General features: G+C 41.2%; 1 pseudogene; it reads right to left on the reverse strand.

The window, feature by feature from the left end:
- Window positions 1–8,278: 8,278 nt before the first annotated feature.
- Window positions 8,279–8,516, reverse strand: LOC101052319 (peptidyl-prolyl cis-trans isomerase FKBP1C-like; annotated as a pseudogene).
- Between the last annotated feature and the right edge of the window lie 4,048 nt (window positions 8,517–12,564).

Here is a 12,564-nt window from a genome sequence, read left to right on the forward strand (position 1 = left end):
TTCTCATATTGATATAAAGAAATAACTGAGATGGGGTAATTTATAAAGAAAAGAGGTTAAATTGGTTATTAACCAAAACCAAAAGTAGAGGAAGAGGTGCTACACAATTTTAAACAATCAGATCTCACAATAATTCACTCACTCACCATAATGACAACAGCACTGAGGCCATGGTCCTTTAAACTATTCATGAGAAACTGCTCCCATGATCCAATTACCTCCTACCAGGTCTTACCTCCAACCCTGGGGGTTACAATTGAACATGAGATTTCGGTGGGGACACAGATCCAAACCATATTAGTAGTGCCTTAAAACAACAATGCATTATTGACTCTCATGGCTCTGCAGATTTACTAGACCTGGTTGGATGGTTCTCATGCAATGGCAGTCAGCAGTTGAGTCATCTGGAGGCTTGTCTGGGCTGGGCTTCCAAAATAGCTTCTTTACCCTCTATTTTAGTGCCTCCATGCTCCTCCACATGATGTCTTTCTCCAAAAGAGTAGTGACTTAATACTCTTAAAAAAAAAGGAAGAAAAAAGAAGCAGAAACTACCAATAATCGGCCTGGTGTGGTGGCTCACACCTGTAATCCCAGCACTTTGGGAGGCCTAGGTAGGCAGATCACCTGAGGTCAGGAGTTCAAGAGCAGCCTGGCCAAATATGGTGAAACCCCATCTCTACTAAAAATACAAAAATCAGCCATGCATGGTCATGGGCACCTGTTGTCCCAGCTACTTAGGAGGCTGAGGCAGAAGAATTTTTGAACCCAGGAGTCAGAGGTTGCAGTGAGCCAAGATTGCACCACTGCACTCTAGGGTGGATGACAGATTGAGACTCTATCTCAAAAAAACAAAAAGAAAGAAAGAAACAAACAAACAAAAACAAACAAACTACCAATAATCTTAGAGCCTTATCCCAGAAATGGCTGAGTCTCTTATGCTGTATTCTGATAGCAAAGGCAGGTACAGACCAGCCCAGAATCCAGAATCAAGAAGGAAAAGGGGTAGATTCCCCCTCTCCATGGGAGAATGTCATGTATGTGCACAACAGGAAAGGATTAATGGTGAATGTCTTTGGAGACAAGCCACCACTGATGGAAAAAATATGTGAGTTTCATGTGTATTGAAACACAAGTTATTTACTTGTTTTTCTTTCTTTTTTTTTTTTAACTGGTAGTTCTTCAACCAAGTGCAAGATAGACCCTACCCACCACATGCCTCAGGCTTCTGAATTCCTACCAGTTAAAATGATTCCCAATAAAGAGCAAATTTTTATATCAGATCATGTTTTCTTCATGGCTAAGATGACTTTGTCACCTTGGGCTTTTTTTTTTTTTTTACCAAAAAATTTCATCCTCCGCGAGTATGTCCCTTTGTAACTCATTGTCTCCAGAGTGAAAACCAAGAATTTTGATCATTCAGACCACCTGCCTGCTTTTGCTCCTATCTTCTGATACGGCCATATTTTCTTCTATGTTTCCAGTAATTACGGATTCCACTGAGTTACTCAGATAACTCTTCTAAATAGAATAAAGTTTCAGGCTGTACTAGCTCCTTGTCTTCAAAGCACTTACCTTAGTTTGTAACTTCATATTTGTAAGACTGTTTGATTATGTTCTATCTTCCTAAGCTCTATATAGTCAGGTATTACTTATCTCTAGCACATAGGTCTGAGCCTAGTATATACTAGATGCTCGATAATATTCTTTGAATGAATGAATTCTTCCTTCTTTCCAAAAATACTTAATGCTGAAAAAAAAGGTCAGCCCCAGTAAAATGAAAAGCAATTTTAGGAATTTATTTTCACAAGCATGGTTATTTGATTTTTAAGTGTCAACCCTTAGAAAAATAATGATTTTTGATTTTTAAACAGCAAAATTATTTGATTCTGTGACCCCAGCAATACCAGTTAAGTAGTTCTCCTTAAGATTTCCCTCCACAGCAGCAGACATGATCTCAGGCATGCCAGGCTCTACTAAAGGAGTATACCTAGGTTTCAATCTCCACTCACTATTTCAGACCTCCTTGCTCTGTTCCTGCATCTCAAATTCCTTCCCCGTGACCTCATATCTAATTGCCCAAGCCCTTCATATGGATGTTACCGTTTGAGTGTTTGTTTGGCTTGAAATCTGCCTGAACTCTCTGTTCCCCTTGAAAACATCTTTCCAAAGCCTGTCCTACCTCACCTCCACACCCACACATAACTCTGGAATCTGCTACTAAATTCCAACACCCTAAATCTCAGCATATTCAGACATAGCCTCATTTAGCTTTGGTGTTCCCCTGGAAACACAAATGAGCAACTGGACTCCAGAAATCTTTTTATTATTACTTTTTACTATGTCAAATTTTAAAAGTAAAGAAAATATAGTGATAAACTTTGACAGGCCCCTCACCCAGTTTCAATTATTATTAGCTTATGACCAGTCTTATTTCTTCCACACCCTCACCCACTTTCCTGCTGCCCTAAATGATTTTGAAGCAAGTCTTAGCTAGATATCACAGTGTTTTATCCATAACTATTCTAGTATCTATCTTTAAAAGATAAGTACTTTTTAAAAACACAACTAAAAACATTACCACACCTAAAAATACTCTGGGTAATCCTAAGTTTCAGCAATTGACAATTTTCAGTCCAAAAGATACTGAGATGATAAAGCTCCATGAAGCTAGCTCTTTACAACTGCTGTCCTCCTACACATACTCCACACATGAACACACCTACATGCTCTCTAAAGGACAGAAAAGTACCTATAATGAGATTTTTTGTTGTCCTGTGCAAGACATGGTGCTGACAATCAACTTTGCTGTTATCCATGCTCTTCAGACAAAGACTGCCAGAGACACCTCTAGTTGGACGTGTTGGGTTTTTCACAAACTGCAGTAAGGGAAAATACACACCATGTGGGGGTCATGAAGTATCTCAGAAAAGGGTTGTCAAAAAGAATCTGGTATAGAATTTGGGGTTTGGTTGGGTAATTTTAGGATGGGTCTAAGAAAAAAGGGTTCTCTACAGATTGGGTATTATTTGTATGTGGAGGCAATTCTACTTTTGGGAATCTCAGTAGGTCTTATCTATGGGGAACACAGACTAGGGAGAGATTAAAGCTGTCATTGGTAAAGAAGTCACTGTCACTCATCCAGCAAGGGAAGGAAATGTTTGCTATTTTGTGTTGTATAGTGACCTTGTTTTTGTCTCACTTTATCATGGTCTAAGAGTGACCTTGTTAGGTAATAGATATTCTGTGAGATTTTTTATATTCAAGAGGGAAATAAAATGGCCTGGCTGTACGTCTCAGACCAACTTGTAGTAACACTGAGGTCTAGGTGTGAACATCAAATCAGTTCTAGATGTCAAGGGCTACTTTTATTCTTTTTCATTGTCTTACCACTTTCCAGGGTGTGTGAGTTCACTGAATGCTGCTACCTTCAGTTCTGATTTTATATCATCTTCTCAAACTACTTTTCCTTTTGGATTGTTTTTATTTAAAAGATAAGTACTTTTTAAAAACACAACTAAACACACTCATTATTTATTAGTGTGTATGTCCTATTATATATGAGCATTTATAAGCTTCTTTCTTTAAATCTTTTTCTAGAGAATAAAAATTAATTCATGTTTGAATGAATAAAAACAATGAGTATCTGAAAATATAAGATATTCCTACTACCTATTTATTGTTGCCTACACCATAATCAAATGCATTTTGAATAGATATCCAACTACGTTTTACTTGCATAGGGCAGTAAGCTGGCCTACTTTGCAATCTATTCATTCAGTTAACAAGGAAAATTTTCTCAAACTACTCTCCTCTGCTGGAACCCTCGTTAGAAGCACATTATACTCGGTACTCGGTATAAAGTATATCACAAAGTTTAACACACACACACACACACACACACACACACCCCTTACCAGATTCAAAATTTTACAAAACAATATTTATTCTTACTAATTGTGATGTACTCCAGTATTTTCTATTTCATTCTATTTTTATTTCATTTTTAAAGTTAAATACTGAACTTCTAAGTTGAGCTCATGACTCCCTAATGGATCTCAATCTGCATTTGAAAAAACTGACTGGGCACTAGAACATTCCTTTTCACAAAGCAAAATAATTTTGATACTTTCATTGATTTAATTTTGGTGTTTTTTAAACCATGGTGGCTGTTTTTTAAAACCATGGTGGGCGTTTGGTAATAATCACTTAAAAATCTTTCTTGGCAAATTATGTTGAATGATATGAAATACAACACATTATTTGCAGAGAGAAATTTTAGCCCTGCCTTTTCCTACTGGCTTGCCCATAACCATGCAGATTACCTATGTTGGGCATGTGTCTTCATTATGTACCAAGATTCTCACCCTTTTAGCATCATCATAAATATTCCTGAACATTCTGTCAATGGTACTCTAGCACTCCTAACTCACATCATCATTCTCTATCTTCTTATCCTGTTTGATTTCTTCATAGGTTTTGCCTCAATTTTTGTTTATTTTCTTTGCATTTGCCTACTCTTTCTCCCACTAAAAGAGAGTAGGAGAAGGCATGCACCAAGTCTGTTTTTATTTACCATTGTACACCCAGTATTGCTGGGAACAGAATGACACTCAACAAAATATTTGTTAAATAAATTAATAAAAAGGAATATCAGACATATGAGTAAATTAAATATAAAGTATGAGGTAATAAGTGCCAGAAAAAAGAAAAATGTTTGAATTTAGAATCAAGAACCTGAAGTGTGTGTGTGTGTGTGTGTGTGTGTGTGTGTGTGTACAAGGGGAGAATTAATATGAGAAAGTTACAAGTAATTATATTTTAAATATATATGATTAATGTTTACATTATCTATAAAGCCCGCATCTGTTATGTATTTTGTACTTTTTGCTTACAAAATTATATTGTGACCTAAATAAATGAAATATTCTTCTCTTGGTCTGCATTCTAATTGAGATCCAAGTCAACATAGTTATTTAAAAATAGTTTTCAAACTTTTGATGACAGTAAAATTATGACATATGAGTCACGAAAGATTAAGGAATACAGTATAATGTGACCCTGTGCAACACTGGCTTGGATATGGGAAGGGCTGGAGTTCAAGACCCACATTTGCATAGCTTTGGGCACTATCTCACCAGGCCTCCACTATCTTATCTACAATATAACTAGTTTGGGCTAGATAACTTTCTAGCTCTGTCATTCTCTGATTCTAGGGAGTAAAACCGTCTTAGCTGTGTTATGCATCCATCTATCTCCTTCGCCAGTGGCCATCACCAGCTTCCTTGGTCAATTGTTGCTGTGTCTCTGCACCCATCCACACCAGTGTCTATTTTGAAATAAATCCTTAAACACACCATTTTATCTGCTTTTCCTTACTGGAAAAAAATGAAGAAAGAAAAAGGCCAATGTTTTCACTTGGTGAACCACAATATCACATTTGCTCCTATATAGAAATGTAAGGAGAAAGAGTTTTCATTTAATGATGTGATTGCAAATGGACAACAGTTTTAGAAAACAGGAGTGATTTTAAGACACATGATGACCAGTTTCATATTAAAGAAATGGTAAAAAGTAAAAATATGATTTTTCTCAGAGTATTCTTCACATTTAAAAATAGTTTTCTGTTTGGCAGCTCAAATTGAAGAAATTCTTATGAATGGGCTGGGGAATCAGAGAACATATGAGCCACAGGCAGAAGGGAGGTTCCATCTAGCAATAGTTGGCCACGAACTGCTTTTCTGTTTGGGCCTCAGCTTTTGGACAGCTGTGTGCCTGAGACTGCAAGGTTATTTCTGGCTTTGTCAATGTTGCTTTCAACCATTGAGTTTTGGGCTGGTTTGTTACATAACAGTCACTAACCAACACAGAAGAAAATGCAAAATCTCCAATCCTGATATTAGACAATATTCTGTCAACAAAATGACCATCTATTATTATTAATAATATAATAATTAATCCCTTAGATTTATTTCTTCAGGTTACTTTTACCTGAGTGGGTTGTGCAGAAGAAGGAGGCTGAGTGTGCAGGAGACTTGGCCATATATGGTTAGAGCTGATAGTTGGGGTTACGTGCTGCCATGCTTTCTGGTATGGACATTCTGTTTTTCCCTGCATGGCAGCAGCTAGAGCCCTAGCCTGGAAGTCAGGAGGTGTTTACTCTAATTCTGTTTCTGTCACTTGCTGGTTGTGTGAACTTTGGCTACTCTCTAGACCTCTCTGGCCTCAGTTTCCTCATTCATTAAAAATACCAGCTATATGACCAGGCACGGTGACTCCCACCTGTAATCCCAGCACTTTAGGAGGCCGAGGTGGGTGTATCACCTGAGGTCGGGAGTTCGAGATCAGCCTGACCAACATGGAGAAACCCCATCTCTACTAGAAATACAAAATTAGCTGGGTGTGGTGGCACATGCCTGTAATCCCAGTTATTCGGGAGGCTGAGTCAGGAGAATCACTTGAACCCGGGAGGCAGAGGTTGCAGTGAGCCGAGACTGAGCCATTGCACTCCAGCCTGGGCAACAAGAGCAAAACTCTGTCTCAAAAAAATACTATCTTTAATAATCCCTACCTGACTGGCCTATCCACCTCACTGTCAGGATCGAGTAAGATGATTATATGAACACACAGTGAATACTGAAAGGCAGTCATTTGCATACACACGCATGAGATAACGTGAGGATATGAATTAGGATTTCAATGGAACACACTATAGTTTTTCCTGGACTATTCAAAATGTCTCATAAAACTTTTCTGTTAAAAAAGAAAAAAGTCAGTGTTAGATAAAAGTTTTGTGTATGGTAGCATGTGTAATCAATGCTACCAATTGATTAGTAATTGGCTAACCCAGGATAACCAATTACTCTGCTTCATAGGTGCAGTGACTGAGACTCTGAGAGGTTAAATAACTTCTCAAGGATCACAGTTACTAAGCAGTAGAGGCAGAACTTCCACTCAGGGACACTTTCCATTATATTCCAGCCAAGTTTCTCAAAAGGATTGAAAGCAAGTTGGACACTGACTCTGAGAAGGTAGCTTTATGTGGGATGATCACCAGGCATTTTCACAAGAACAAAGCAGAAAACAAATCCCTTCAGCCAGAGAGCCTTGGAGAACTTTTTGTTTATCTTCTTTGCTTGCACCAGAGCTGATGAATAAACCATGGGGCTGGCAGGCAGCACTTGAAGGCATCACTGACTTCATAGTGAATGAATACTAGAAGCATCCTGGGTCTGGGCAGAGGGAGACCCCATGGACGGTGGTGGATAGAACTGTGCTCACTTGAGGCCTCCCAGCCAGCATGTGCATGTGGCGGAGGAACACGGCCAAAGCTTCCTCTGTGTGACATACCTGTCTGAAACACAATTGTCCAGACTGTCAGAGAATGTTCTGTATGATGGTATTTTTCAGGTGTTCATGTTTTTGTGATGGTGGTGGAGGGAAACATTATGCTGGAACCAAGTAGGATTCATTTCTCCTCTCCTTCTTAGCCCTCTCTCCAAGCCCTGCCTCCCTGACTCACCCCACCTTGCCAGTTGCATTTGTGCGCTTCAATAGTCCTCAACTCAATTGTTGAGTGATTATATTTTAAATGTTAAGCTGAATTTTAAAATGCATTCAAAATTATTAGCACATAAGAATTACAATAGCATGGAAATTTCAGCCTCAGCAGCTTAATTATCCACCCACCTCAGCCTCCCAAAGTGTTGGGATTACAGGCGTGAGCCACCGCGCCCGATCAGATAAGGCTTTTAATTGAACCCAAGGACGTCTCTCGGAGAATAATTCAGCCCTCAACAGCACCTCAAATCTGCTATGGTTTTGCAGTGCAGCAGTAAGAATGTTTAATATATAATAGATAAAAATTTCATCCAAAAAAATTAAAATAAAATATTCTTGCAAACCCCGCTTAACACTAATTCCTGAAGTTAAGCTATCACTTGTGCTGTTAATGCTTGACCATATACTTAAGGGGAAATCTAGATCCAAAAGACTGAAACTGAATCTTCACCCCAAAACGAAAACAAAATAAAATGAATAACTTCTTGTTTATGGCATATAGTTTAGGTAATACACATACAAGGAGAAAGGAGAAGAGGAGATGGAGGTGTTGGAAGGAAAGCTGGGTGACAGAACACATTCAGTCAGAGCAGATGCCTATACAGAGCAGAATGGAACATCAGGAAAAGCTCCATATGGATTCATGTTCACGTGTCTGGAGGCACCAGAGCTCTCCATGGCAGATGGAAGAACAGGGAGCTAAGGGAGGAGGCCATTCCTGTCATTCCAGTTTTAAAAGCTCCACATAGAAGATGAGAGTGGCATGTGGTAGGCTGATGCCTGGGTGCTCAGCGGCATCGTAGGCATAATCCGGAGACACAGTCAGTTTGGCTTTCTGACCCACACTCATCTGGACAACCCCTTCTTCCAACCTCAGATCACCTCCTGCTTGCGTACCATAAACTTAAAGGGCTTTTTCTGTCCCGGGAGGAATCAAATTTATTTCCATCTTCAAGCATCCCGGTGTAGTGCATCACGCACGTCTGGCCGCGCTTCAGGAAGGTGCGCTCGTCTCCTGGGGAGATGGTTTCCACCTGCACTCCCAGGGCGGCTGCGGAGGCTGGGCGGGCGGGCTGCGGGAGGGGCGGGCTGCGTGGACCAACACGCGACCGGCGGCGGCTCCACGGCTCTGCCGAGTCCCCTTCCACTGGGTTTTAACCACACATAATTTTGCTCCCCTCTGACTCTTGCTGGGGTCGTCATAGACTTTAGACAACATTTCCTCTTCCGGCCATGATCTATGCGGTTCAGCCTTGGATGCCACAGGCAGCGTCTGCGATGTCTATTTCACACACACTTTGGAAAGTCCTACTACACTCAAGGAAAACAAGTCGCACATCCTCTTTGGGCAGATGTCCCAGTGACTATGAGCTTATCATTTGGACTGAAACAGCAGTCAGCCATTGTAAACATGGTGGAAAGACCCAAGGCCGAAAAGGGTGGCTTATTAAGTGGTCGGTTGTCCCATCCTTGTAATGAATCGTAGCCTCCACGAGGCACAAGGACATCACCATCACGAAGTGTGTGCGCCCGGGGAACGAGCCTGTTTGCCGTGGAACTCAGGACGAACAGTCAGATTCCGGCCCCAGATCGCTGTGCTTCCCTTCTGGCAGGCGGCTGCCGTGAGGTTTCCCTCTCTGCTTTGTGTACTTCGTCTGTGGTTTAAGCACACGTGTTTGCTTCTTTGATTTTCCATTTCCCACGTCCTCACAGTCCTGTCATCCAGGACGGTATAAACGTTCTTGCCCCTACTGGGTCCACAGGACTCCTCTCCTGGGTACACGTCCATATTTCTTGCTGAACTTAAAATGCCGGTAGACGCGATTTCTTCACCTCCATCATGGTCACACTTCAGGAAAAGGAAGCAGGGGTTTTCATCTTGCTTGTTCGGGCCTCTCTTCAAAATCATCAGATCCTGGCCTGGAGCAGCACCAGCAGCTCCTCCCATTCCAAGTCTCTGGCGCCGCCGAGGGCCCGGGTGGGAAGGAGGCCGTGGGTCAGGGCCCCGCCTGCAGTATCCCAGAGAGGACAGCGTGGGGCCCCGGGTGAGGCCTGGTCCTCCGTCCGCGTCTCCATTCCGCCGCCTCCTGCCAGGCCAGCCCAGCCCCGGAACTTCTCTTCCAAGGCTTGAGGGTCCGCCCGTGCAGCGCGGAAGTGGACAGCCAGGGCGACTTCCGGCTCCCTCCCCTGTCTTGTGTTTTCCACAGTCCGATTTAATAGTTGTATGTGGGTGGTAATCATTATTGTCATCACCACTATTATCAGCGAATATTTTATGGTGCCTTGATTAAGTGGGAGCACTGTGCTAGGTGGAGTTAAGGACCTTTACCTTTCTAGAAGATAATTGTTACTGTTTTTAAGGAGTGTCCCATTTCTATTTCTGGCCCAGAGGTAAGATTAGAGATTCTGACATGGTAATAAGTTTGAAAAACAGATACGGCGCTGAAAGGCCCGAGGAGAAGGGAAGAGGAGAGGGAGCTAGCTTCAGAGTGCCGATTTCCAAAGTCCTGCAGATAGCCAGTGTGCTTCCAGCTGCTCAGTGGGAAGAGCCTCAGAAAGAGTGAAATGCTGCAGGGAGGTAAAAGGAGAATGAAGCCTGAGACATGGCCTTGGGGCTCGGTCATGGGTAATGGCAACTGATGAACTTGACATAGTGAGATCGGGACAGGAACCAGGTGGCAAAGTTAAAAACCTTTTCCCTTTTATAGGTTTCCAAGACTGAACTGCAATTGCAAAAATAATTCCTCTTTGTAATAACTACTGTGATTAAACCTAAAGGGTAGAGAATGCATCCAGGTCTTTGGTGGTCTTCACGGTGTGAGGCACAAATCAGAGGGCACCAGAAACTGGGGAGAGAGGCTTGGCCATGAAAGGAAAAAGGAGCAGGGCCAAGGGAAGATGTTTCCAAGACAGAATTCAAAAATGAAAAAGTTTGATTATTTCTGAAGTTGTTTGATGGGTAAAAGGGAATTCATTATACAGTTCTCTCTATTTGGTGGATATTTTTTTAACTTCTTTAATAAAAATTTAGGAAAAGCAAAGTGAGAACGGAGTATGTGCGAAGAGAGTGAAGAAATGGGTAAAAAAAGATACAAAATCTCTAAGACAGAATACCGATAATTGCTGATGCAGTCTCAGGGGAGGTGTAGAGATGGAAACAAAAGCACCAGTGAGGGAATTAACCTTCTGACAGGGGAAAGGTAATAAAAATGGAGACGATAAGAATAAAATGTGGATGAAAGAGGAAAGTGGTCATATAAAAATATTATAAGGCCAAAAGGAAGATGGATGAAGGAACTTGAGCCTTCATTTCTGCAAGTGGGAGGAGAGCTTATAACTCTCAAAGGAGTTGGGGTAGGGGAGGAGGGAGAGTTTGAGGAATGTGGAAAAGGGTTGGAATAACAGTTGTGGAATGCAGTAGGGAATGAGTGAGTAAGAGTGGAAAATGACTGCTGAGAAGCAGGCCCATCTAGAGAAAGGCAGCCCAAATTTTTAACCAGGTTCATACTTTGAGAACCACCACCATAAAGCATGCAGAAAACAGCAAGCTGGAGTGATGTGGGGTCTCTTCCAACCCTAGAGCCATCTGAAATCCCTAAGCTGGCAAGTGACTGTCCCAAGAACAAAAGTTTGTTAGGGCAAGTAGCAACTGCTTGAAACACTCCACAATGAGCTGCTCCAGTAGGAAGTCTAAGGACGGGCATCCATTTGCCCCAATGTCAGTAGAGAAACAAATGTGTCCAGCCTCAATGTGTAGTCCTCCAACTGCCAGAATCACCCGAAGCTTGTTAGAAATTCAAAATCTAAGGCCCTGCTCCAGACAGTCTAAATCAGAATCTGTGTTTTAACAAGACTGTAGATGATTTACATGCACAATAAAATTTGAGAAGCCTTGGTCTATAACTTTGCTAGAAACTTTGATAGACAAATAGGTAATCACAGAAAAGGTAATGTCAATTAAAAAAAAATTGGGCCTCTACAGTGTGCTGCTCCCCCTGTGTAGACTTCCAAAGACCTGGATGTATTCTCTACCCTTTAGGTTTAATCACAGTAGTTATTACAAGGAGGAATTATTTTTGCAATTGCAGTTCGGCCTTGAAAAACTATAAAAGGGAAAAGGTTTACCTAACTTTGACATTCTGTGAATTGGAGCTGATGATTCAATTTCAAGCAAGGGAGTTTATCATTGACCTTGCTTCTGGACTCTCCACCACTGTCAGTGGCAAGGTAACCCAGGTGCACTTAAAGCAGGCGCACATCATACCAATTACTACACCAAGTTACTTCCTTTTAAAACTTGGTTTTAATGTTTTTACCACCTTAGAATTTGGTCTTACTCATAATTTTTGCTCTCTTTGCTCTGCCCTTTGGCAACTAGATATCCGTAGTTAGAGTCAGTGAGAGCATCTTTGAGCAGGGGGACCACATGATCCTTCCAACTTGTTGGCACTGCTGTTTTCTTTCACAAGACACTCAGTCTAAAAAGTGTGGGCTTGAGTTCAAGTGCTGACTTGCTTTCTAGCTGTGTGGTTTTGAGCAAACTCCTTACCTCCTGAGCCTCAACTTCCTTCCACATAGCAAAGAGGAAGATTACTGGGTTACTGTTACGCACCTCAGAGGGACGTTGTGAAAATAAAATGAGCTAATACTGAAAAGCATTAAAGTCATACCTAGCATGTAACAAGCTTAAAATAAATATTACTACATAATGTAATTTTCTCAAAATTCTATTCTTGACAATAAGCAGTTTCAAAGGAGCCTTTTCAGGCAAGCCTTCCCTATCCTCCCTAGAATCCCCTGTTATCCTATATACTTTCGTGACTTTCTCTAGTCTATGGAACAAATCATAGTGTTATTGTATGTTTCTGAGACTATTTAACTAATGAAAGGCAACATGCATGGAGGTTAAGAGCAAACTTTTTTTTTTTTTTTTTTTTAACTAGATTGCTTGGGATCAAATCCTATCCCTTGCTACTAGTGATGAGGTCTTGGGAAAGTTACTTAACC

Source organism: Saimiri boliviensis, chromosome 9 (genome assembly GCF_048565385.1).
Source record: "Saimiri boliviensis isolate mSaiBol1 chromosome 9, mSaiBol1.pri, whole genome shotgun sequence".
In the NCBI taxonomy this organism is placed as follows: Eukaryota; Metazoa; Chordata; class Mammalia; order Primates; family Cebidae; genus Saimiri; species Saimiri boliviensis.